A 26,932-nucleotide genomic window follows, 5' to 3' on the forward strand; every position below is an offset into this window, starting at 1 on the left:
TTGTTACTTTGTTAGAACCTCTTTTGTAAGATTTAGGGCACGCACATGCTCAGTGGGCTGCTGTTGGGAGGCGGAGCTTAGGGATCGTAGTAAATTATCAAAACAGCACAAGTCAGGTAATATCTGCCATAGAAGCTGATACAAAATGGCCTCATTATCTCTATATGTAAGGTACCAGCAAGGGGCCTGACACAGGGAATCAGCATTCTCATTGGTCACTTCTCTTGCATCTATAATGAAGGGAAAATGCCATCATTATCTCTATATGTAAGGTACCAGCAAGGGGCCTGACACAGGGAATCAGCATTCTCATTGGTCACTTCTACTGCATCTATAATGAAGTTATTTATCAGTAGAATTCTCATTGGTGAATTTTCTTGCATCTATAATGATGGTTTTTGGCAACTTCTATAGCAACACTAGGGGGCGCAGTGGGGCAGCATCATGGCTGGGTTTATATCAGACCAGTCCTTTCCTCAGAAAGCGAAGCTCTTGGGCCCAGCGGCAGGGTCCCTGGGGGGGGGGGGGTGTAGGAAAGGGCAAGTAAAACCATCAGATTCCTGACAAGTGAAACAAATTTATCCTCGGAACCATAAAGGGCCCCAGTGTTTATTCTTCCTTTGAGAGATGAGGAAAAGGATCTACAGGATCCCAGCACAGTGATTGGCTAATTATACACCATGTGGTTACGGGGCGCCGGGAATCTCTCATTTGTCTCCATATTCTTCCTCATTTCCTGTATTTTAACCCTTTATGTCCTGCATCTTGGTGACCTGAAGAATTTCCATTGATTTATTCCCTTACGGTTCCAGAGCGCGGCGCCGCGGCAGTCTGACCCATAAGCGCCACTTCATTCTGTTTATTCCGGGATTTATTGGCATAATACCAAAAGGTTTGCTGAGGAATATTGTTGTCCCATACAGTCACACTCGGTTTTCTCTCCGGATAAATATGGAAAAGCCGCCCATGTCTTCAACTATATGATCAGCCCCTGAAATGTTTCTGGGTAGAACCCCACCGCTTTACCTGGAGGGGGGGGGGGATATTTATAGCACCAAGTTCTGCAGCTTTTGCAACAGGATCTTAGAATTCTTCCTGACAGTTCATTGGTTACTTCCTGTTACCTCGTTTATATGAACAGTAACACAGTGGGGGACTCATTGAGTGGGACTCATTGGGTGGGAGACTCATTGGGTGGGACTCATTGGGTGGGAGACTCATTGAGTGGGACTCATTGGGTGGGAGACTCATTGGGTGGGGGACTCATTTGGTGAGAGATGCATTGGGTGAGAGACTCATCGGGTGGGGGACTCATTGAGTGGGAGACTCATTGGGTGGGAGACTCATTAAGTAGGACTCATTGGGTGGGAGATGCATTGAGTGGGACTCATTGGTTGGGAGACTCATTGTGTGGGAGACTCATTGTGTGGGAGACTCATTGGGTGGAAGATGCATTGAGTGGGAGACTCATTGAGTAGGACTTATTGGGTGGGAGATGCATTGAGTGGGACTCATTGGGTGGGAGACTCATTGGGTGGGAGACTCATTGAGTAGGACTCATTGGGTGGGAGATGCATTGAGTGGGACTCATTGGGTGGGAGATGCATTGAGTGGGAGATGCATTGAGTGGGACTCATTGGGTGGGAGACTCATTGTGTGGGAGACTCATTGGGTGGGAGACTCATTGTGTGGGAGACTCATTGAGTAGGACTCATTGGGTGGGAGATGCATTGGGTGGGAGACTCATTGTGTGGGAGACTCATTGGGTGGAAGACTCACTGAGTGGGAGATTCATTGGGTAGGACTCATTGGGTGGCCCTCTGACCTGTAGTCTCTTTACATTTACCACTTGGCAAGTCATGTGATCAGAAGCAGATTTCAGCTTTTCTTCTGTCAGTGCCACAACATACTGACCAGGTGAGCACACAATCTAATACCATAAGGGAACTCGCCTGTCCCTCACACCAGCCACGTTTCAACCTACACTGATAGGTGGCACTTGTACTGGCACCTAGACAGATCTTCTGGGCTGAGACACTGCTACGTTTGGTGCAGGTAGATATCCCCAGTAGCCCATAACAAATCTCATACCCATGGGAGTTGGTAAGTTCTCTCCGTGGTTACTAAGTTAAACGTGGCCTCAAATCTGATTTGCCCATCATCAGGAGTGAAGGTGACCCTGGAGATACAGCCGGAGCCATCAGGGAGGTTGGAGTTGTCTATTTGGCTTTCATCAATGGGGAACATCCCGTCACTCCAGGAGAAGTCTCCATGTTCCACATCTTGCCCTCTAATGATGCACTGAAGGGTAACGGCCTCTCCCTCCCTGGGGCTGGGGGGGGTCACACACTCAATCTCTCCTATTTCTGGCTGGTTCCTTCCATCCAACTGATCTCCTGAAGCTGCTTTTGGCTGGTTCCTTCCATCCCCTTCATCTCCTGATGCTGCAATGTAGGGAGACACAATAGTGAATGTGAGTTGGGATAATACAAAAGTAATATATTCTCCATACTGTAGGCTGATAGGGGTAAGAGACTATGGTACAACTCAACAACAGATGGATCCCACCACTAGGCCAAGTGTTGTTGTGTCAGGTATAGGGTTTAGCAGCAGTGGGATGACCTGGCATTTAATTCTCATTATCCCCAGTGTTACTGACTGATACCCCATAGGAACAGCTGCAGAGTTAATGGGACAAAACTTGTAGAAAAGCAATGAAACTGAGAGAAATTCTGACTTCAACAGACTCCAGTGGAACCAGTTCCTTGGAATCCAGAAGAGCTGGTTCCTATGTGAGCAGTAGGTAGCAGCAAAGATCTTACACATCTGTCAATTTCTCTGCAACTGCATGGGGGTACCCAGGTATGTCACTCTATTGGGGGGACCCAGGTATGTCACTCTATTGGGGGGACCCAGGTATGTCACTCTATTGGGGGGACCCAGGTATGTCACTCTATTGGGGGGACCCAGGTATGTCACTCTATTGGGGGGACCCAGGTATGTCACTCTATTGGGGGGACCCAGGTATGTCACTCTATTGGGGGGACCCAGGTATGTCCCACTCTATTGGGGGGACCCAGGTATGTCACTCTATTGGGGGGGACCCAGGTATGTCACTCTATTGGGGGGACCCAGGTATGTCACTCTATTGGGGGGGACCCGGGTATGTCACTCTATTGGGGGGACCCAGGTATGTCACTCTATTGGGGGGACCCAGGTATGTCACTCTATTGGGGGGACCCAGGTATGGTCACTCTATTGGGGGGGGACCCAGGGTATGTCACTCTATTGGGGGGACCCAGGTATGTCACTCTATTGGGGGGACCCAGGTATGTCACTCTATTGGGGGGACCCAGGTATGTCACTCTATTGGGGGGACCCAGGTATGTCACTCTATTGGGGGGACCCAGGTATGTCACTCTATTGGGGGGACCCAAGGTATGTCAACTCTATTGGGGGGACCCAGGTATGTCACTCTATTGGGGGGGACCGGGGTAATGTCACTCTATTGGGGGGACCCAGGTATGTCACTCTATTGGGGGGACCTGGGTATGTCACTCTATTGGGGGACCTGGGTATGTCACTCTATTGGGGGGACCCGGGTATGTCACTCTATTGGGGGGACCCAGGTATGTCACTCTATTGGGGGGACCGGGTATGTCACCTTGGGGGACTGGTATGTCACTCTATTGGGGGGACCTGGGTATGTCACTCTATTGGGGGGGACCCGGGTATGTCACTCTATTGGGGGGACCCAGGTATGTCACTCTATTGGGGGGACCCAGGGTATGTCACTCTATTGGGGGGGACCCGGGTATGTCACTCTATTGGGGGGACCCAGGTATGTCACTCTATTGGGGGGACCCAGGTATGTCACTCTATTGGGGGGACCCAGGTATGTCACTCTATTGGGGGGACCCAGGTATGTCACTCTATTGGGGGGACCCAGGTATGTCACTCTATGGGGGGACCCAGGTATGTCACTCTATTGGGGGGACCCAGGTATGTCACTCTATTGGGGGGGACCCGGGTATGTCACTCTATTGGGGGGACCCAGGTATGTCACTCTATTGGGGGGACCCAGGTATGTCACTCTATTGGGGGGACCTGGGTATGTCACTCTATTGGGGGGGACCCGGGTATGTCACTCTATTGGGGGGACCCAGGTATGTCACTCTATTGGGGGGGACCTGGGTATGTCACTCTATTGGGGGGACCTGGGTATGTCACTCTATTGGGGGACCCGGGTATGTCACTCTATTGGGGGGACCCAGGTATGTCACTCTATTGGGGGGGACCTGGGTATGTCACTCTATTGGGGGGACCTGGGTATGTCACTCTATTGGGGGGACCCAGGTATGTCACTCTATTGGAGGGGGGACCCGGGTATGTCACTCTATGGGGGGGGACCCAGGTATGTCACTCTATTGGAGGGGGGACCTGGGTATGTCACTCTATTGGAGGGGGGACCTGGGTATGTCACTCTATTGGGGGGACCCAGGTATGTCACTCTATTGGGGGGGGGGGACCCAGGTATGTCACTCTATTGGAGGGGGGACCTGGGTATGTCACTCTATTGGGGGGGGACCCAGGTATGTCACTCTATTGGAGGGGGGACCCAGGTATGTCACTCTATTGGGGGGGGACCCAGGTATGTCACTCTATTGGGGGGGGACCCAGGTATGTCACTCTATTGGGGGGACCTGGGTATGTCACTCTATTGGGGGGGGGGACCCAGGTATGTCACTCTATTGGAGGGGAGACCCAGGTATGTCACTCTATTGGAGGGGGACCAGGTATGTCACTCTATTGGGGGGGACCTGGGTATGTCACTCTATTGGGGGGACCCAGGTATGTCACTCTATTGGGGGGACCCAGGTATGTCACTCTATTGGGGGGGACCTGGGTATGTCACTCTATTGGGGGACCTGGGTATGTCACTCTATTGGGGGGGGACCCAGGTATGTCACTCTATTGGGGGGACCCAGGTATGTCACTCTAATTGGGGGGACCTGGGTATGTCACTCTATTGGGGGGACCTGGGTATGTCACTCTATTGGGGGGACCCAGGTATGTCACTCTATTGGAGGGGGGACCCGGGTATGTCACTCTATTGGGGGGGACCCAGGTATGTCACTCTATTGGAGGGGGGACCTGGGTATGTCACTCTATTGGAGGGGGGACCTGGGTATGTCACTCTATTGGGGGGGGCCAGGTATGTCACTCTATTGGGGGGACCCAGGTATGTCACTCTATTGGGGGGGGGGACCCAGGTATGTCACTCTATTGGAGGGGGGACCCCAGGTATGTCACTCTATTGGGGGGGGACCCAGGTATGTCACTCTATTGGGGGGGGGCCCAGGTATGTCACTCTATTGGGGGGGGACCCAGGTATGTCACTCTATTGGGGGGGACCTGGGTATGTCACTCTATTGGGGGGACCTGGGTATGTCACTCTATTGGGGGGACCTGGGTATGTCACTCTATTGGGGGGGGACCCAGGTATGTCACTCTATTGGAGGGGGGACCCAGGTATGTCACTCTATTGGGGGGGGACCCAGGTATGTCACTCTATTGGGGGGGGGCCCAGGTATGTCACTCTATTGGGGGGGGGACCCAGGTATGTCACTCTATTGGGGGGGACCTGGGTATGTCACTCTATTGGGGGGACCTGGGTATGTCACTCTATTGGGGGGACCCAGGTATGTCACTCTATTGGGGGGACCCGGGTATGTCACTCTATTGGAGGGGGGACCCGGGTATGCCACTCTATTGGGGGGGACCCAGGTATGTCACTCTATTGGAGGGGGGACCTGGGTATGTCACTCTATTGGAGGGGGGACCTGGGTATGTCACTCTATTGGGGGGGGGCCCAGGTATGTCACTCTATTGGGGGGACCCAGGTATGTCACTCTATTGGGGGGGGGGACCCAGGTATGTCACTCTATTGGGGGGACCTGGGTATGTCACTCTATTGGGGGGGACCCAGGTATGTCACTCTATTGGAGGGGGGACCCAGGTATGTCACTCTATTGGGGGGGGACCCAGGTATGTCACTCTATTGGGGGGGGACCTGGGTATGTCACTCTATTGGGGGTACCCGGGTATGTCACTCTATTGGGGGGACCTGGGTATGTCACTCTATCGGGGGGACCCGGGTATGTCACTCTATTGGGGGGACCTGGGTATGTCACTCTATTGGGGGGACCCAGGTATGTCACTCTATTGGGGGGGGACCTGGGTATGTCACTCTATTGGGGGTACCCGGGTATGTCACTCTATTGGGGGACCTGGGTATGTCACTCTATCGGGGGGACCCGGGTATGTCACTCTATTGGGGGGACCTGGGTATGTCACTCTATTGGGGGGACCCAGGTATGTCACTCTATTGGGGGGGGACCTGGGTATGTCACTCTATTGGGGGTACCCGGGTATGTCACTCTATTGGGGGGACCTGGGTATGTCACTCTATCGGGGGGACCCGGGTATGTCACTCTATTGGAGGGGGGACCTGGGTATGTCACTCTATCAGGGGGACCCGGGTATGTCTCTCAGTAAAGGGTATATATAAAGGGACCCAGGAATGTCTCACCAGGTTTTCAGAAAAGGGCCAATAACTCAACCCAACAAAGTGGAGAAATAGAATAAGGATGTTGAGTGAGGAGAAGAGGGAAAAACACTTTGCTGATTGGACCAGGAACACATTATGATTACAAATAAACAGAAAGAACAAAAGGTTCCTGAACCAATTCCAGCTCCACTGCACCAGAATTTGTGAGTCAGAACCCACAGTCTGACACTGGTGAACTGGGCCAAGAGGTGCATTTATTTCCTGGTACCCCAATGCTCTAGAGCTCTCGGGGGGGTTCAGCCCCTATGGGAAAGCCACGTGTGTCGCCACTGGAGAAAAAGGAAAATGGCGCCTCCTTCCTACCTGGCAGAATATTCTTGCTCATGATTTGGTCACTGTGGGGGCTGCCGACCATATCCGAACCCCTAATTATTTGTATTTATTTGCCCAAAGCAAAGAGGGGCATGGGCAGCTGTAATTCCATACCTTAGTAGGACATCTTACCTATAGGCAACTGGTACCGTCGCTCCCGGGTCTCCCTGTTGGCGATGACTTCGCAGCGAATAGACATTCCCGTATCCGATGTTTTTGGGGTGTAAGTGACGCTGCTGGTGCAGCAATATAACCGGTCCCCCCCAATCCGTGGCTCGGTGGTCTGGATATTTGCAGTGAGGGGCATGAAGGAATTGTACCATCGGACTTGGAGGTTCTTCTGGGAGAAGCCAGAGATGGTTACACTGAGGGTGGTTTCCCTGTTGATTATTGGTTCCCCTGGGGAGGCCGTGATCTCTGATAGGGTGGGCGGCACATCTGGAAGAGAAGGTAAATATAAGGGGGATTTAAGGGGAAGATGAGAAGAGAAAGGGGGTAAATATATATATTGGTTCTCAACCCAAAACTATCTGCCAACCTGGGGGCACTTACCCGGCAGCTTCAGAGAAATATTCTTCTTAATGGGCTGAGGTAGGTCCTTGTGCTTTATCAGGCAGGTGAGTAATTTCCCATAATGCTCTGCTGTGGGCGTCAGTGTGAGGAGGAATGTGACTGAATCTCTGTCTGTTTGGGGTTCTGCTCTCATCTGCCCCCTTATGGGATTATTGCCCTCTCGCCATTCCGCTGTGATGTCTCGGGCGCTGCATCCAATCACCTCGCAGCTTAGGGTTAGGGCTTCTCCATATTTTGGGGGGTACTTATTGCAAGTTATATCTTTAACTTCAGGGAACCCTAAAATAAAGATTTTAAGTGAAATACAAAAAATGTGTTTTTAATTTTGTAATCCTGTTACTAATTACTGACGGCTCTTAAATCTGCAGCCCCCCTGAACTGAGAACAATATGAGAAGGTGGGCTGTCCTTTCATTAGTCCCGCCCACTCCTTCCCTGATACCCTCTTAACTCCCCCTGACACCCCCTTTCTCTTCTTATCTTCCCCTTAACTCCCCCTGACACCCCCTTTCTCTTCTTATCTTCCCCTTAACTCCCCCTGACACCCCCTTTCTCTTCTTATCTTCCCCTTAACTCCCCCTGACACCCCCTTTCTCTTCTTATCTTCCCTTAACTCCCCCTGACACCCCCTTCTCTTCTTATCTTCCCTTAACTCCCCCTGACACCCCCTTTCTCTTCTTATCTTCCCCTTAACTCCCCCTGACACCCCCTTTCTCTTCTTATCTTCCCCTTAACTCCCCCTGACACCCCCTTTCTCTTCTTATCTTCCCCTTAACTCTCCCTGACACCCCCTTTCTCTTCTTATCTTCCCCTTAACTCCCCCTGACACCCCCTTTCTCTTCTTATCTTCCCCTTAACTCTCCCTGACACCCCCTTTCTCTTCTTATCTTCCCTTAACTCCCCTGACACCCCCTTTCTCTTCTTATCTTCCCCTTAACTCCCCCTGACACCCCCTTTCTCTTCTTATCTTCCCCTTAACTCCCCCTGACACCCCCTTTCTCTTCTTATCTTCCCCTTAACTCCCCCTGACACCCCCTTTCTCTCCTTATCTCCCCTTAACTCCCCCTGACACCCCCTTTCTCTTCTTATCTTCCCCTTAACTCCCCCTGACACCCCCTTTCTCTCCTTATCTTCCCTTAACCCCCCCTGACACCCCCTTTCTCTTCTTATCTTCCCCTTAACCCCCCCTGACACCCCCTTTCTCTTCTTATCTTCATCTTAACCCCCCCTGACACCCCCTTTCTCTTCTTATCTTCCCCTTAACTCCCCCTGACACCCCCTTTCTCTTCTTATCTTCCCCTTAACTCCCCCTGACACCCCCTTTCTCTCCTTATCTTCCCCTTAACTCCCCCTGACACCCCCTTTCTCTTCTTATCTTCCCCTTAACTACGCCTGACACCCCCTTTCTCTTCTTATCTTCCCCTTAACTCCCCCTGACACCCCCTTTCTCTTCTTATCTTCCCCTTAACTACGCCTGACACCCCCTTTCTCTTCTTATCTTCCCCTTAACTCCCCCTGACACCCCCTTTCTCTTCTTATCTTCATCTTAACCCCCCCTGACACCCCCTTTTCTCTTCTTATCTTCCCCTTAACTCCCCCTGACACCCCCTTTCTCTTCTTATCTTCCCCTTAACTCCCCCTGACACCCCCTTTCTCTTCTTATCTTCCCCTTAACTCCCCCTGACACCCCCTTTCTCTTCTTATCTTCCCCTTAACTCCCCCTGACACCCCTTTCTCTTCTTATCTTCCCCTTAACTCCCCCTGACACCCCCTTTCTCTTCTTATCTTCACTCTAACACCCCACATCGGCCATGGAAACCTCCTGTGTAGCTTTGCCCTAACATTCTGCCCCAGGCCATCTAACTGCCACTGTAACTGCACCGGAATCGCTAAATAAATACCTTTAAATTGCAAACAAAATGTCTTTTTGGTGATTTTCATGTTGTGAATTATCTCCATGTGGAATTCTGTGCCGTGGTCACTAAGGGTGGGGGTGAGATGTATTTCTGTCATTTTGGAAAAAAGTCCTGATCCGGGGGGGTCTTCCTTGGTCTCTGTATCATTATGAGAAGAGATGACTTCCAGCCCCCGATACCATCGGATTTTGAGGTCTTTAGGATAATAATTCTCTATAGCGCAGGATAATGTTGCAGGTTGGTTGCACTCAGGGGCCTCAGGGTGACACTTTATGGCACTTACCCTTGGCTCACTTACTGTAATATAAACACAAGCACCAGCGTTATACAGTATATAGGCACAGGCCTCTGAGTATCACTCATGTATTATAAGGGATAATGTACCCCCTACTGTAAATGATAAGGATATTAGCAGTCACTGAGGGGTTCTGTGCCCCCCATATAAAGGCACAAGGCTGCAGGCTGAGTTATACAGGGAACTCTGAGTATCACTCATGTATTATAAGGGATAATGTACCCCCTACTGTAAATGATAAGGATATTAGCAGTCACTGAGGGGTTCTGTGCCCCCCATATAAAGGCACAAGGCTGCAGGCTGAGTTATACAGGGAACTCTGAGTATCACTCATGTATTATAAGGGATAATGTACCCCCTACTGTAAATGATAAGGATATTAGCAGTCACTGAGGGGTTCTGTGCCCCCCATATAAAGGCACAAGGCTGCAGGCTGAGTTATACAGGGAACTCTGAGTATCACTCATGTATTATAAGGGATAATGTACCCCCTACTGTAAATGATAAGGATATTAGCAGTCACTGAGGGGTTCTGTGCCCCCCATATAAAGGCACAAGGCTGCAGGCTGAGTTATACAGGGAACTCTGAGTATCACTCATGTATTATAAGGGATAATGTACCCCCTACTGTAAATGATAAGGATATTAGCAGTCACTGAGGGGTTCTGTGCCCCCCATATAAAGGCACAAGGCTGCAGGCTGAGTTATACAGGGAACTCTGAGTATCACTCATGTATTATAAGGGATAATGTACCCCCTACTGTAAATGATAAGGATATTAGCAGTCACTGAGGGGTTCTGTGCCCCCCATATAAAGGCACAAGGCTGCAGGCTGAGTTATACAGGGAACTCTGAGTATCACTCATGTATTATAAGGGATAATGTACCCCCTACTGTAAATGATAAGGATATTAGCAGTCACTGAGGGGTTCTGTGCCCCCCATATAAAGGCACAAGGCTGCAGGCTGAGTTATACAGGGAACTCTGAGTATCACTCATGTATTATAAGGGATAATGTACCCCCTACTGTAAATGATAAGGATATTAGCAGTCACTGAGGGGTTCTGTGCCCCCCATATAAAGGCACAAGGCTGCAGGCTGAGTTATACAGGGAACTCTGAGTATCACTCATGTATTATAAGGGGTAATGTATCCCCTTCTGTAAATGATAAGGATATTAGCAGTCACTGAGGGGTTCTGTGCCCCCCATATAAAGGCACAAGGCTGCAGGCTGAGTTATACAGGGAACTCTGAGTATCACTCATGTATTATAAGGGGTAATGTATCCCCTACTGTAAATGATAAGGATATTAGCAGTCACTGAGGGGTTCTGTGCCCATATAAAGGCACAAGGCTGCAGGCTGAGTTATACAGGGAACTCTGAGTATCACTCATGTATTATAAGGGATACTGTACCCCCTACTGTAAATGATAAGGATATTAGCAGTCACTGAGGGGTTCTGTGCCCCCCATATAAAGGCACAAGGCTGCAGGCTGAGTTATACAGGGAACTCTGAGTATCACTCATGTATTATAAGGGATAATGTACCCCCTACTGTAAATGATAAGGATATTAGCAGTCACTGAGGGGTTCTGTGCCCCCCATATAAAGGCACAAGGCTGCAGGCTGAGTTATACAGGGAACTCTGAGTATCACTCATGTATTATAAGGGATAATGTACCCCCTACTGTAAATGATAAGGATATTAGCAGTCACTGAGGGGTTCTGTGCCCCCCATATAAAGGCACAAGGCTGCAGGCTGAGTTATACAGGGAACTCTGAGTATCACTCATGTATTATAAGGGATAATGTACCCCCTACTGTAAATGATAAGGATATTAGCAGTCACTGAGGGGTTCTGTGCCCCCCATATAAAGGCACAAGGCTGCAGGCTGAGTTATACAGGGAACTCTGAGTATCACTCATGTATTATAAGGGGTAATGTACCCCCTACTGTAAATGATAAGGATATTAGCAGTCACTGAGGGGTTCTGTGCCCCCCATATAAAGGCACAAGGCTGCAGGCTGAGTTATACAGGGAACTCTGAGTATCACTCATGTATTATAAGGGATAATGTACCCCCTACTGTAAATGATAAGGATATTAGCAGTCACTGAGGGGTTCTGTGCCCCCCATATAAAGGCACAAGGCTGCAGGCTGAGTTATACAGGGAACTCTGAGTATCACTCATGTATTATAAGGGATAATGTACCCCCTACTGTAAATGATAAGGATATTAGCAGTCACTGAGGGGTTCTGTGCCCCCCATATAAAGGCACAAGGCTGCAGGCTGAGTTATACAGGGAACTCTGAGTATCACTCATGTATTATAAGGGGTAATGTACCCCCTACTGTAAATGATAAGGATATTAGCAGTCACTGAGGGGTTCTGTGCCCCCCATATAAAGGCACAAGGCTGCAGGCTGAGTTATACAGGGAACTCTGAGTATCACTCATGTATTATAAGGGATAATGTACCCCCTACTGTAAATGATAAGGATATTAGCAGTCACTGAGGGGTTCTGTGCCCCCCATATAAAGGCACAAGGCTGCAGGCTGAGTTATACAGGGAACTCTGAGTATCACTCATGTATTATAAGGGATAATGTACCCCCTACTGTAAATGATAAGGATATTAGCAGTCACTGAGGGGTTCTGTGCCCCCCATATAAAGGCACAAGGCTGCAGGCTGAGTTATACAGGGAACTCTGAGTATCACTCATGTATTATAAGGGGTAATGTACCCCCTACTGTAAATGATAAGGATATTAGCAGTCACTGAGGGGTTCTGTGCCCCCCATATAAAGGCACAAGGCTGCAGGCTGAGTTATACAGGGAACTCTGAGTATCACTCATGTATTATAAGGGATAATGTACCCCCTACTGTAAATGATAAGGATATTAGCAGTCACTGAGGGGTTCTGTGCCCCCCATATAAAGGCACAAGGCTGCAGGCTGAGTTATACAGGGAACTCTGAGTATCACTCATATTAAACATTTGCTTCCATAATAGTTTCCCTTTAAACACTACATCTTTTCTATACCAGCCCCTGTAGCAGAATATAAACATAAGATGAAAGGGACCCGGTGCTACTTACCCAGATGTTTCAGTTCCCATGAAACACATTTAGGATGTTGGAGACTCTCATGAGAGACCTCACACCGGAAGCTCTTCCCAATGTCCCTCACACTGGGTCTGTATGTGGCACGGCTGGTACAGTCTAACAGGTGACTGTCGCCCCGGTGGGCTTGATCAGTGCTTGATGCCAAGAACTCATCCCCCTTATACCAGCGAACTCCCAGGGGTTCTGGGTGGAAGGAATGGATTCTGCAGGATAACGTCATCTCCTCCCCAACGTATAGAATCTCTGGGGATTTCTGTATGGGGCCCAACTCTGGGGCAGCTAAATATACGAATATAAAATGTTGATTAGAAAAACTAAACGTTTGAGTCATGATGCTGCCCCACTGCGCCCCCTAGTGTTGCTATAGAAGTTGCTGAAAAACATTATTATAGATGCAAGGAAATTCTCCAATGAGAATTCTACTGATAAATAGGTTCATTATAGATGCAGAAGAAGTGACCAATGAGAATGCTGATTCCCTGTGTCAGGCCCCTTGCTGGTACCTTACATATAGAGATAATGATGGCATTTTCCCGTCATTATATGGCACAGGAATCAGACATGGGGATAAAGGGACAGACTTGTTCAGTGCTGGGAAACTGTGCTTATTGCTCCCAACTCCAATTGCAGGAACAGAGAACAGGGAGCCGGATTTACTCACATCAGCTGGGATTCTCATTGGGGGATTCTTTTGCATTTTAAAGCAGTCGCTGGCTCTGGAGATATATTGACATTGTACATCAGTCAGGGACCCCACTGGCCCCCCTATACTCCTGTACCCCCAAACCTTGGGGATAATGATCTGTATCTCACACATATATTGTACATCAGTCAGGGACCCCACTGGCCCCCCTATACTCCTGCACCCCCAAACCTTGGGGATAATGATCTGTATCTCACACATATATTGTACATCAGTCAGGGGCCCCACTTGCCCCCCTATACTCCTGTACCCCCAAACCTTGGGGATAATGATCTGTATCTCACACATATATTGTACATCAGTCAGGGACCCCACTGGCCCCCCTATACTCCTGCACCCCCAAACCTTGGGGATAATGATCTGTATCTCACACATATATTGTACATCAGTCAGGGACCCCACTGGCCCCCCTATACTCCTGCACCCCCAAACCTTGGGGATAATGATCTGTATCTCACACATATATTGTACATCAGTCAGGGACCCCACTGGCCCCCCTATACTCCTGCACCCCCAAACCTTGGGGATAATGATCTGTATCTCACACATATATTGATATTGTATATCAGTCAGGGACCCCCCTGGCCCCCCTATACTCCTGCACCCCCAAACCTTGGGGATAATGATCTGTATCTCACACATATATTGATATTGTATATCAGTCAGGGACCCCCCTGGCCCCCCTATACTCCTGCACCCCCAAACCTTGGGGATAATGATCTGTATCTCACACATATATTGATATTGTATATCAGTCAGGGACCCCCCTGGCCCCCCTATACTCCTGCACCCCCAAACCTTGGGGATAATGATCTGTATCTCACACATATATTGATATTGTACATCAGTCAGGGACCCCACTGCCCCCCTATACTCCTGCACCCCCAAACCTTGGGGATAATGATCTGTATCTCACACATATATTGTACATCAGTCAGGGGCCCCACTTGCCCCCCTATACTCCTGTACCCCCAAACCTTGGGGATAATGATCTGTATCTCACACATATATTGTACATCAGTCAGGGACCCCACTGGCCCCCCTATACTCCTGCACCCCCAAACCTTGGGGATAATGATCTGTATCTCACACATATATTGTACATCAGTCAGGGACCCCACTGGCCCCCCTATACTCCTGCACCCCCAAACCTTGGGGATAATGATCTGTATCTCACACATATATTGATATTGTATATCAGTCAGGGACCCCCCTGGCCCCCCTATACTCCTGCACCCCCAAACCTTGGGGATAATGATCTGTATCTCACACATATATTGATATTGTATATCAGTCAGGGACCCCCCTGGCCCCCCTATACTCCTGCACCCCCAAACCTTGGGGATAATGATCTGTATCTCACACATATATTGTACATCAGTCAGGGACCCCACTGGCCCCCCTATACCATTGGATAACTATAAATATAAATACCTGAAACCAGCATTTCCATGGTTTTGTCTGCCCGGGAACCAGTTGCATAATGGTAGGTTCTACAGATATATTTTGCCCCATGATCTTCTTTTACAGTTGGTTTCATTGCCAAAACACTTATAAAAGCATTAGAATGCTCTCCATGTTCAGTCTCCAGCATCTGATGGGAATATTTGGGATCACGGATGTCGGTTGAACCCCGATCCCAGCTCAGAAGTTCTGTTTCCCGACCCCCCGAATCCACTTTCAGCCAAGTAACAGAGAGCGGCTTCGGCTTGAACCCATTGATGGGGCAGGTCAGAGTCACGGGTTCTTCATTGAGGATTCGGAGCGGGGGTACAATATCTGATATTGTGGGGGGGACTATAGAAAGAAAATGTGATGATTAGTAAGAAGGATCATTTCTATAAGAAGTCAGGAAACTAATAAATAAAGATGAAAATAAGAAACACTAGCAATCCTATGTATGTCTGACTCTCCCATCATGCACCTTAGAAATCCCCAGGCTTTGGTGGGTGCGGGGGGGGGGTGGGTTGGTTGGGGGGAGCACGACTCAACCAAACGTTACTCAGCTGTTGCTGGACTACAAACCCCAACACTATAGGAAGATGTATTACTCCCATGTAGCTGATATTAGTTTCCCTTTAATTTAATATTTCTCATAGAAATTAGGAACTTTCTAAATATAATCATCGACAAACTCCATGTCATTTACCCTCAGTGTCTGTCTCTCTACATTGCACCAGTCCGACTGGGACTGACCACTTGGTGGGAGCTCCCTTTGCCCACACAATGTATTATACCTGTCTTTCATAGTAACCGATAGTAACCGATAGTAACCGATAGTAACCGATAGTAACCGATAGTAACCGATAGTAACCGATAGTAACCGATAGTAACTGATAATAACTGATATTGTGCACAAAGGGAAAACAAAAAGAAAGGATTGTGGGAAGAAGAAGATGCTCTGTCTCCTGAATAGCAAAACAGAAGAGAATAAAAGTCAAAAAACAAGATAAAACCCACTTACCTCCATTCACCTTCAGCCGACAGGACACAGAGATGGGGCCCCTCAGGGCAGAGTGAGTGACCCTCACAGTCAGTTCTGCCCCATCATCTTCCTCTATGTCGGGGGTTATACGGATTGTGCACTGACAGTTGGAAATGTGCTTTTTACTTGTTTTTATCAGAGGAACCATTTCCACTCGCAGCGCCCTCTGAGTTGGGGGCAGATTAGTCTCCCCGTTACCCACTAACCCTTCTCTCTCCAACTCAATAGGCACAGACAGTTCCTTTCTCTTTATAGAATGGTCCGTTTGGGCCTCAGAATCCCAGGAGTAAATTTCCATCACTTCTCCCCCTTTTCTTTGCAAACACAATGTAATTCTGATGGGTTTGGGTCGGAAACCAGAGATCTGGCAGGAGAGAGTCGCCTCGTTCATATGCACCAAATGTTCCGCTCCGGTAATGGGAGAGAGTTTGGGGGGTTCTGTAAAGTAACAAATATTTTATTCTGACAGGTTAATGGGAAATGTACCCTTGTGGGTAAGTAGGGAATGGCACGTCCCTGTATGTGTCCCCCCTATATAGGTACAGGGCCCCTACTGCCGTGACACAAGGGGCCTGAGGTGAGCGGCCAATTAACAGGGGTGCAGGATCAGGGTACAGTTTATAGAACCCCCCAAATTGTAGGAAGGATTAGACTTTATTTCTCTTACCTTTCTTTAGGAATTTCAAGTAGAGAAAGTAACAGAGACCTAGAGTTATTAGTAAAACGCATACTGTAATCACAACTGGGGCAGTCGTCTTATCTTCAGGGGGGGGCTCTGTAAGGACATAAAATAACCATTAATCCCATCACTGTGTTCTGTATCAGCGTCACATCACTATTTCTCATTCACATTTCAACTTAACCATATATATATATATTTTTTTTTATATATTTGTTTATATATATATATTTATATTAACCCATTGCTTCTGGTATTTTCTTGTTTTCTTATCACCTAACAACACGTTTTCCTTCCCCACAATCTCCCATTAGCAAGTACGTCCCTAGATTGGGGCAGACACAAGATACATAATGTGTGAGGCTTTGGCTAAACTGTAACTAGATACACAGGAGAATGGCACAGGAAGCAGAGCTACAGTATTGGGCTCCCTATGAGCCCCCGTCTGGGTTTAGGAGACGCTGCTCTATTCTGTAATAAACATATGGAATCCAAAGTTCTAAAAATGGGGCAATAACCCCCCACACATTTATGATGTTCTATGGGCACTTTGGCTGTGCCCATAATATTGTATAGAGAGTTTCCCATTAAATGAGGAAAAGTAATGATAGAGTGTAGTTCCCCCCAATAATAATTCTAACAGACCGGTTCTTGTCTGTATTTGGTTGGGAACAGAATGTGCAGAGATTATATGATTAACATATTGTTATTTAGTTTCCTCCTCATTGCACTTCCATAGGGAAACGCATGGTTATATAGGCCCAGCAGGAGGCGCTGCACTGGGCTAGAACAGAGAAATGCTGGGGGCTTTTATTGGTTCCATAAGGAGGCAAACTGTCTGACTATTGCCCCCCCACTGTCCAACTACTGCACCCCCACTGTCTGACTACTGCACCCCCACTGTCCGACTACTGCACCCCCACTGTCCGACTACTGCACCCCCACTGTCCGACTACTGCACCCCCACTGTCCGACTACTGCACCCCCACTGTCCGACTACTGCCCCCCCACTGTCCGACTACTGCACCCCCACTGTCCGACTACTGCACCCCCACTGTCTGACTACTGCACCCCCACTGTCCGACTACTGCACCCCCACTGTCCGACTACTGCACCCCCACTGTCCAACTACTGCACCCCCACTGTCCAACTACTGCACCCCCACTGTCCGACTACTGCCCCCCCACTGTCCGACTACTGCACCCCCACTGTCCGACTACTGCACCCCCACTGTCCAACTACTGCACCCCCACTGTCCAACTACTGCACCCCCACTGTCCGACTACTGCCCCCCCACTGTCCGACTACTGCACCCCCACTGTCCAACTACTGCACCCCCCACTGTCCAACTACTGTACCCCCACTGTCCAACTACTGGACCCCCACTGTCCGACTACTGGACCCCCACTGTCCGACTACTGCACCCCCACTGTCCGACTACTGCACCCCCACTGTCCGACTACTGCACCCCCACTGTCCGACTACTGCACCCCCACTGTCCGACTACTGCACCCCCCACTGTCCGACTACTGCCCCCCCAATGTTGGACTACTGCACCCCCAATGTCCGACTACTGCCCCCCCACTGTCCGACTACTGCACCCCCACTGTCCGACTACTGCACCCCCAATGTTGGACTACTGCACCCCCAATGTCCGACTACTGCCCCCCACTGTCCGACTACTGCCCCCCCACTGTCCGACTACTGGACCCCCACTGTCCGACTACTGCACCCCTACTGTCCGACTTCTGCCCCCCCACTGTCCGACAACTGCACCCCCCATTGCCCGATTTCCAACTTCCAATAAACAAAGACATAAGGCAGTGAGTGCTGTTCTGTATCAGAACTGACCTGTTACTGAGAGAGTGAACCCCAATTTCAGTTCTGTATCCAGGGAGCGGTGCTCAATGACACACAAATACCTTCTCCCATCATCCTCCAGGGAAGGCTTTATCGTTAGGTGACTTGTAACATTGAATGTCCCGTCCTCATTCCCAGACGTTTCCCCCGTGCAGCTTTCCTTATCCAGCGAGATGCAGTTGGTCTCACTGAGCCGTTTCACCCACTTTATTTTTATATCTTTGGGGTAAAACCCACCGATTGTGCATTGAACTGTCTTCTCCGTCTCAAGAAGGATGCTGAGATCAGTATATTGCAAACTGACAGTTGGTTGCACTGTAAAAAGCCAAAGAAACACAGAGTCGTTCCCAGTCCGGCTAGTACTTGAGTAAGAGAATAAAATACAGAAATCTTGGAAAATTTTGTGTGAATTGGGAGAGGGGAGAAGTCTGGGGGCGATGGGGAACCAAAGATAACACTGAGTTCTATGAAAGGTTCTAGGTGTCCCTGTTCCACCCATGGAATTCTGTGTTCAGGGAACAGTCTGAGTTTTAGGGAAGAGTCCGGAAAGGTACCAATCAGCCCCACGGAAACATTGGGTTCTGTTCATATTTACTCTTTGTATGGGTGGGATCCCCAGGGGGCTACTACTGAACAGAACTTGTCATGTCACAAGCGGCTGATTGGTTAAAAGGCTCAAAAAGAGCGGGGAGTGATTATTTCTTCCCATCACACCCAGGAACCCAGGGTTTTATTCCCTTTGTGTCACCCTGTTTCCAAAAATGTTCGGACACTGAGTAAAATGTAAATAAAAAAAGAATGGAATAATTTAAAGGGGATATAAACCCAGCCATGATGCTGCCCCACTGCGCCCCCTAGTTTTGCTATAGAAGTTGCCAAAAACCATAATTATAGATGCAAGAAAATTCACCAATAAGAATTCTACTGATAAATAATGTCATGATAAATGCAGAAGAAGTGACCAATGAGAATGCTGATTCCCTGTGTCAGGCCCCTTGCTGGTACCTTACATATAAAGATAATTATGGCATTTTTCCCGTCATTAAAAACAAAGAACAAATAACTGACTCCATCACAAATCCTGCACATAGAGAAACAGGATTTCCATCAGAGCCGGTTAGTTTGAAAGTGTGAGTACATCACACTTTCACACAAACAAAATAACTGACTCTAGCATAAAATCAAATAACTGACTCCGGCACAAACAAAATTACCGATTCCGGCACAAACAAAATAACTGACTCTGGCACAAAATCAAATAACTGACTCCAGCACAAACATAATAACTGACTCAGGCACAAAATCAAATAACTGACTCCGGCACAAACAAAATAACTAACTCTGGCACAAAATCAAATAACTGACTCCGGCTCAAACAAAAAACTGACTCTGGCACAAAATCAAATAACTGACTCGGGCACAAAATCAAATAACTGACTCCGGCACAAACAAAATAACTGACTCTGGCACAAAATCAAATAACCAACTGCAGCACAAACAAAATAACTGACTCTGGCACAAAATCAAATAACCAACTGCAGCACAAACAAAATAACTGACTCGGGCACAAAATCAAATAACTGACTCCAGCACAAACAAAATAACTGACTCGGGCACAAAATCGAATAACTGACTCCGGCACAAACAAAATAACTGACTCTGGCACAAAATCAAATAACCAACTGCAGCACAAACAAAATAACTGACTCTGGCACAAAATCAAATAACCAACTGCAGCACAAACAAAATAACTGACTCGGGCACAAAATCAAATAACTGACTCCAGCACAAACAAAATAACTGACTCGGGCACAAAATCAAATAACTGACTCCGGCACAAACAAAATAACTGACTCTGGCACAAAATCAAATAACTGACTCCGGCACAAACAAAATAACTGACTCAGGCACAAAATCAAATAACTGACTACGGCACAAACAAAATAACTAACTCTGGCACAAAATCAAATAACTGACTCCGGCACAAACAAATAACTGACTCGGGCACAAAATCAAATAACTGACTCCGGCACAAACAAAATAACTGACTCTGGCACAAAATCAAATAACTGACTCCGGCACAAACAAAATAACTGACTCAGGCACAAAATCAAATAACTGACTACGGCACAAACAAAATAACTAACTCTGGCACAAAATGAAATAACCAACTGCAGCACAAACAAAATAACTGACTCTGGCACAAAATCAAATAACTGACTCCAGCACAAACAAAATAACTGACTCGGGCACAAAATCAAATAACTGACTCCAGCACAAACAAAATAACTGACTCGGGCACAAAATCAAATAACTGACTCCAGCACAAACATAATAACTGACTCAGGCACAAAATCAAATAACTGACTCCGGCACAAACAAAATAACTAACTCTGGCACAAAATCAAATAACTGACTCCGGCTCAAACAAAAAACTGACTCTGGCACAAAATCAAATAACTGACTCGGGCACAAAATCAAATAACTGACTCCGGCACAAACAAAATAACTGACTCTGGCACAAAATCAAATAACCAACTGCAGCACAAACAAAATAACTGACTCTGGCACAAAATCAAATAACCAACTGCAGCACAAACAAAATAACTGACTCGGGCACAAAATCAAATAACTGACTCCGGCACAAACAAAATAACTGACTCAGGCACAAAATCAAATAACTGACTACGGCACAAACAAAATAACTAACTCTGGCACAAAATCAAATAACTGACTCCGGCACAAACAAATAACTGACTCGGGCACAAAATCAAATAACTGACTCCGGCACAAACAAAATAACTGACTCTGGCACAAAATCAAATAACTGACTCCGGCACAAACAAAATAACTGACTCAGGCACAAAATCAAATAACTGACTACGGCACAAACAAAATAACTAACTCTGGCACAAAATGAAATAACCAACTGCAGCACAAACAAAATAACTGACTCTGGCACAAAATCAAATAACTGACTCCAGCACAAACAAAATAACTGACTCGGGCACAAAATCAAATAACTGACTCCAGCACAAACAAAATAACTGACTCGGGCACAAAATCAAATAACTGACTCCGGCACAAACAAAATAACTGACTCTGGCACAAAATCAAATAACCAACTGCAGCACAAACAAAATAACTGACTCTGGCACAAAATCAAATAACTGACTCCAGCACAAACAAAATAACTGACTCGGGCACAAAATCAAATAACTGACTCCGGCACAAACAAAATAACTGACTCGGGCACAAAATCAAATAACCAACTGCAGCACAAACAAAATAACTGACTCTGGCACAAAATCAAATAACCAACTGCAGCACAAACAAAATAACTGACTCTGGCACAAAATCAAATATCCAACTGCAGAACAAACAAAATAACTGACTCGGGCACAAAATCAAATAACTGACTCCAGCACAAACAAAATAACTGACTCGGGCACAAAATCAAATAACTGACTCCAGCACAAACAAAATAACTGACTCGGGCACAAAATCAAATAACCAACTGCAGCACAAACAAAATAACTGACTCTGGCACAAAATCAAATAACCAACTGCAGCACAAACAAAATAACTGACTCTGGCACAAAATCAAATATCCAACTGCAGAACAAACAAAATAACTGACTCGGGCACAAAATCAAATAACTGACTCCAGCACAAACAAAATAACTGACTCGGGCACAAAATCAAATAACTGACTCCAGCACAAACAAAATAACTGACTCGGGCACAAAATCAAATAACTGACTCCAGCACAAACAAAATAACTGACTCTGGCACAAAATCAAATAACTGACTCCAGCACAAACAAAATAACTAACTCTGGCACAAAATCAAATATCCAACTGCAGAACAAACAAAATAACTGACTCGGGCACAAAATCAAATAACTGACTCCAGCACAAACAAAATAACTGACTCGGGCACAAAATCAAATAACTGACTCCAGCACAAACAAAATAACTGACTCTGGCACAAAATCAAATAACCAACTGCAGCACAAACAAAATAACTGACTCTGGCACAAAATCAAATAACCGACTCCAGCACAAACAAAATAACTGACTCTGGCACAAAATCAAATAACCGACTCCAGCACAAACAAAATAACTGACTCGGGCACAAAATCAAATAACCAACTGCAGCACAAACAAAATAACTGACTCTGGCACAAAATCAAATAACTGACTCCAGCACAAACAAAATAACTGACTCTGGCACAAAATCAAATAACCAACTCCAGCACAAACAATAACCGACTCTGGCACAAAATCAAATATCTGGCTCCGGCACAAACAAAATAATGGACTCTGGCACAAAATCAAATAACCGACTCCGGCACAAACAAAATAACCGACTCTGGCACAAACAAAATTACTGACTCCGGCACAAACAAAATAACCGACTCTGGCACAAACAAAATAACCGACTCTGGCACAAACAAAATTACTGACTCCGGCACAAACAAAATAATGGACTCCGTTACAAAATCAAATAACAGACTCCGGCACAAACAAAATAACTGACTCTGGCACAAAATCAAATAACCAACTCCAGCACAAACAAAATGACTCTGACACAAAATCAAATAACAGACTTCGGCACAAACAAAATAACTGACTCGGGCACAAAAACAAAGAACCGACTCCGGCACAAACAAAATAACCGACTGGCACAAAAACATTAGGTCCAACTGTCAATCAAAATCTGACTCCAACTCCTGCATGCAGAGAGAATGAAGAGAGACAGATTGCTGAGAGGAGGGCAGGGATGAGTAATTTTATTTTTTCCTAAATGGTAAAGAATTTTTAATTGATTATATTTAGGAAGTTTCTTATTTCAGTGAGATGAAGCTTGTATTCCATTTTCATTTCCTTTAAATATAGTGTATCATTGATCTGCAAATCACCCCATTTTCTTTTTATTTATATTTTTCTAAGTGTCCCAACTTTTTGGAAATGGGGTTGTAAGCTGCTGGTGCTGCTGGGGATCTCTATACCCTCACTGGGCAGTAGGTAAATGCCACTTACCTGACACCTGCAGGACAGAGTGCCCCACGGCTTTATTAGGGGTATAAATGACAGTGCAGGTATATTCTCCTTCATCTGTGAACTGAACCCGGGGTAAGTGAAGCCCCACATTGCCGGTTATAAGGTCCCTGGATATGTAGGATCCGGGCCGGGTGGGGGTGGGAGTCCCAGACACATACAGATACACTTGTTCTTCACTTCCATTCAGGGGTTTCAGTTTCCACTCGACAGAGAGAAGCTTTGGATCCACTCTCCCAGCACCATAATCCGTTACTGTACACGGGATAAATGCTTCCTGGTTCCTCTGGGATTTAATGGGAACGTCACTTGTTTTGACCCCCAAAGCATCTAAAGGGTAAATAAAGGAAAGATATTGTACAGATTAAACAGATTTATAAATACAATATGATTTGGACCTAAAACGGAAATTGGGCTCAGGGCAATGTGTGAAATGGGGGTCCCCTAATGATATGTATGAACTGGGGGAGTCCAACTTGCCCTTAGCTGCTGTGGCATTCTGGGAGCAATGTATAAATAAATAGACCCGCTGTCTGAATCCAGATCAGTTGTGGAGCTGTAGCTCTGTGTGCAGGGTCAGACTGGGCCGCCGGGACACTAGGAAAAATCCTGGTTGGCCCTGGTGGCCCAGACCCGACCCTTGCTGGTGCTCCCCCTCCCGAGCACTCCTCCCCTGATGCGTCAAATTTACGCGCTCGAAGGAGGACGTCGGGTGGGGGGCCCCTGCGAGGGGGTTAGGGGATGCGCCCGGCTGGGGGCACCTGCAGGGCCCCTGGGACAGGAGCCCGGTGGGCCCTTCACCCCCAAGTCTGACCCTGTCCGTGTGTACCCCAATAGCAGTGAGGTGCCATGTTGGGGATCACATAAACCAACGCGTGCAACTTTAATGTGGTGCCACTTCAATCCCAATGAGATTTACACCCCCAACTTTACCCCCAGGTTTTGACTGAAACTTCTGTCTCTTTTTACAATGTTTAATCTACGTTCTTTTTATTTGTCCCACACACTGTAACCCCCCAACCCTACATTCAATAACATATACAACTCACTTAATTCAGCACTTTATTGACATTTTGTAAATGAAAAGTTTCTTATTTCTACATTTTCTATTTTTTTAGCAAATTAAAAAATTTTTGGGTGGAGTTTCCCGTTAGTGTTACAAAATCTGCAGAGGAAACAGCACAACGGGGTCAGTGTCACAGTTTTACACAAGTATTAGTGTTTGTTATTATAACTGTACAACTGGGGGGTCTGTTACTGTAACTGTCACAGTGTATCAGATGCCTGTCACTAGATACTCAGTATTACTATACAGAGCCGCACAGTGTTACCCGCCCCAGACTGGGAGGGGCCAGGCCTGTCTATAACCAATAAAGCTGGGGCAGATCTGTCACTAGATACTCAGTATTACTATACAGAGCCGCACAGTGTTACCCACCCCAGACTGGGAGGGGCCAGGCCTCTCTATAACCAATAAAGCTGGGGCAGATCTGTCACTAGATACTCATTATTACTATACAGAGCCGCACAGTGTTACCCGCCCCAGACTGGGAGGGGCCAGGCCTCTCTATAACCAATAAAGCTGGGGCAGATCTGTCACTAGATACTCAGTATTACTATACAGAGCCGCACAGTGTTACCCACCCCAGACTGGGAGGGGCCAGGCCTCTCTATAATCAATAAAGCTGGGGCAGATCTGTCACTAGATACTCAGTATTACTATACAGAGCCGCAGTGTTACCCGCCCCAGACTGGGAGGGGCCAGGCCTCTCTATAACCAATAAAGCTGGGGCAGATCTGTCACTAGATACTCAGTATTACTATACAGAGCCGCACAGTGTTACCCGCCCCAGACTGGGAGGGGCCAGGCCTCTCTATACCCAATAAAGCTGGGGCAGATCTGTCACTAGATACTCAGTATTACTATACAGAGCCACACAGTGTTACCCGCCCCAGACTGGGAGGGGCCAGGCCTCTCTATAACCAATAAAGCTGGGGCAGATCTGTCACTAGATACTCAGTATTACTATACAGAGCCGCACAGTGTTACCCGCCCCAGACTGGGAGGGGCCGGGCCTCTCTATAACCAATAAAGCTGGGGCAGATCTGTCACTAGATACTCAGTATTACTATACAGAGCCGCACAGTGTTACCCGCCCCAGACTGGGAGGGGCCAGGCCTCTCTATAACCAATAAAGCTGGGGCAGATCTGTCACTAGATACTCAGTATTACTATACAGAGCCGCACAGTGTTACCCGCCCCAGACTGGGAGGGGCCAGGCCTCTCTATAACCAATAAAGCTGGGGCAGATCTGTCACTAGATACTCAGTATTACTATACAGAGCCGCACAGTGTTACCCGCCCCAGACTGGGAGGGGCCAGGCCTCTCTATAACCAATAAAGCTGGGGCAGATCTGTCACTAGATACTCAGTATTACTATACAGAGCCGCACAGTGTTACCCGCCCCAGACTGGGAGGGGCCAGGCCTCTCTATAACCAATAAAGCTGGGGCAGATCTTTCACTAGATACTCAGTATTACTATACAGAGCCGCACAGTGTTACCCGCCCCAGACTGGGAGGGGCCAGGCCTCTCTATAACCAATAAAGCTGGGGCAGATCTGTCACTAGATACTCAGTATTACTATACAGAGCCGCACAGTGTTATTTCAAATAAACCTGTTATATAGGCACCTGCGGGCCGCCCCCCCAAACACCGTTGCCCCAGGCACAGCCCCCTGGGTACAATATATAAACACGGCCCAGACACAATATAGAGGCCTGGGTTACACAGATCAGTAGAAATAAAATCTTACCTGTTCCTGTGAGGGAGAGAGAGATCAGTAGGAACCAGGAGAGGCTGGGGGGCCCCATACTGAGGGGCAGTGCAGCCTGGGGGGGGCTTATCCCTCATGTTATAAAGCCCTCACGGGGGCCATTTCCTTATTGGAAGGATATTTCTGTCACGGTGACTCCCTGTTCTGCTCTGAGACAGGAATTTACTTTCAGTTTGTTGGGGGAGGGGCTACGAGACACAGGAACTCCCAGCACCCCCGGCTCTGAGCTCTGTATCAGGCCCTCAGGCACATTCCTGGCACTGAAAGGGTTATTAGGATTCCCGGCAACTGGGCCAGCGCCAATGGGCTCTGCAGGGAGTGGGGGGCAATACAGGGGTCCCTCCTGTAGGAAGGGCAGTTGTACTATACACAGAGTAGCGACTGGCACAGGGCACATTATACAGGAAATACAGGTTCTATTATAGACCAGTATCTGTCTAAATGGCATCTGG

The 26,932-nt window shown here is 47.5% G+C and overlaps 1 non-coding gene across 1 annotated transcript; it reads right to left on the reverse strand.

Moving 5' to 3' along the window:
* Nucleotides 1-1,043: 1,043 nt before the first annotated feature.
* Nucleotides 1,044-26,691, reverse strand: LOC100158538. The gene is made up of 11 exons (XR_097997.5): nucleotides 26,460-26,691; nucleotides 23,626-23,973; nucleotides 18,572-18,895; nucleotides 16,709-16,816; nucleotides 16,021-16,479; nucleotides 14,991-15,353; nucleotides 12,827-13,132; nucleotides 9,417-9,728; nucleotides 7,496-7,795; nucleotides 7,076-7,381; nucleotides 1,044-2,444 (listed from the first exon to the last, which is right to left on the reverse strand). It is a non-coding gene; the product is annotated as an uncharacterized LOC100158538 (transcript).
* Between the last annotated feature and the right edge of the window lie 241 nt (nucleotides 26,692-26,932).

This window comes from Xenopus tropicalis, chromosome 4, assembly GCF_000004195.4.
Source record: "Xenopus tropicalis strain Nigerian chromosome 4, UCB_Xtro_10.0, whole genome shotgun sequence".
NCBI classification, from domain to species: Eukaryota; Metazoa; Chordata; class Amphibia; order Anura; family Pipidae; genus Xenopus; species Xenopus tropicalis.